The 1,757-nt window shown below is 35.2% G+C and overlaps 1 pseudogene; it reads left to right on the top strand.

The window, feature by feature from the left end:
* Positions 1-521: 521 nt before the first annotated feature.
* LOC115966509 lies at positions 522-1,225 on the top strand (annotated as a pseudogene).
* Positions 1,226-1,757: the final 532 nt, after the last annotated feature.

Raw genomic sequence — 1,757 nt, 5'->3', positions numbered from 1 at the left:
CAATAAAAAACAGGCTACATCAACAGTTTATAAAAATATTGTAAAATAATTTGTGACTGTAATATTACTCATAAAAATAAAAATCCCTTAAGAAATATTACAATTTGAGAAATTTGATTATTGAAAATTTTGAAGAAGGTTTTTTTTTTTTTTTAATATAGTTATTAAAAAATTTTAAAATATAGTTGTTGGGAATGAACATAGGAAGAATAAATGATGATTAAAAAAAGAATAAAGAATAAATGAAGAAATAATATTTAAATGAGATGGAGAAAATGATAGAGAACCTGTTAGAAAGTGTATTTGAAAAAGTAGATAGATAAAAGTTAAACGTCATTGTTCATTGTCCAAATAGTACAAAAATTTAAATAAGCTGTTAGAGATGCTCTTGGGCCTATTGTCTCACGATACTTCCTCTCTCTCTCTCTCATCGATCACTACCACTAGTTACTTGTCGTCTTTTCTCTCTCTTTCCCTATAAAAAAAATTTCCCCACCCTTTTGTACGTAATTCATGCCTTCATGGCTGTCAATGGAGCTCATGATCACCAAGTGTCGGTAAGCAATGTTAGAGTTCTAGTTCATGCAAATGATATAGAGCAAAACCAATGCCAAGAGACAGAAGAAGAAATAATTTTGACTACTAATACTATCAAGTATCAAAGGGCACAGTGGCTTCGTGCTGCTGTGTTGGGTGCTACAGATGGGCTAGTTTCTGTTGCTTCATTGATGATGGGGGTTGGAGCTGTTAAAAAAGACCTCAAACCCATGCTTCTTGCTGGATTTGCAGGGTTAGTTGCTGGGGCTTGCAGTATGGCAATAGGTGAATTTGTGTCTGTTTACACTCAATATGACATAGAGATGTCACAGATAAAGAGAGAAGAAAACCCGAAACACGACTGGAGATGGTTTGGAAAAGCCGGCGGAGGAGAATCTACCGAACCCAGTGCAAGCTGCTTTTGCATCAGCGCTTGCATTTTCTGCTGGAGGATTGGTGCCACTTCTGGGTGCTGCTTTTATAAAGGAGGATGAAGTGAGGCATGGCATGGTGGTTGCAGTGGCTAGCATAGCATTGGTTGTGTTTGGAGTAATAGGAGCAAAGCTTGGGACTTGGGAGGATTCCTGTTCCTAGGTCATGTTTTAGAGTGCTTGTTGGAGGATGGATGGCTATGGCTATTACTTTTGGGATGATCAAGTTGATTGGCTGTAGTAAATTGCAATTGTGATTATATATTTCCTACCTACACATGCAACACAATTTCCATATACGCCTTTCTCATTTTCAATTTAACAGAATTAATATATATATATATTGCATGGTTTGGTGAGGTTCATTGATCAATAAGGTTTATTTGGTCTCTAAAGATCACTCTTCCTCAATTCCTTCCTCTTTTCTTCCTTAATTTCCAGAAATGTTCTTTCTTTTTCTTTTTTTTTAATTTCAAAATCATATATCATGCATGAACACCGATGGTAATTGTTACCTTCAATGATGATCGAACAATCTATATTATATATGATTTGTTTCTGAAGCAGCACATATCAGTTTGGGTGAATATAAAATCTCCCTTTTGTTTTATTGGGAAAAATTGGGAAAAAAAATGTTGTGTCTTAAAGAGTACTTGAATTCTGGCTTTTACCCTCCACGTCCCATAATAACTTTGCACTTATAAAGTGACCACCACGCTAAGAATACACATGATGTGCGAGAGTTACTTAACATCGCTTGATTATAGATATTGGTGACTAAGAAATTTT

Source organism: Quercus lobata, chromosome 11 (genome assembly GCF_001633185.2).
Source record: "Quercus lobata isolate SW786 chromosome 11, ValleyOak3.0 Primary Assembly, whole genome shotgun sequence".
In the NCBI taxonomy this organism is placed as follows: domain Eukaryota; kingdom Viridiplantae; phylum Streptophyta; class Magnoliopsida; order Fagales; family Fagaceae; genus Quercus; species Quercus lobata.
The sequence above is the reverse complement of the archived record's forward strand: the minus strand, read 5'-3'. Positions and strand labels throughout refer to the sequence as shown.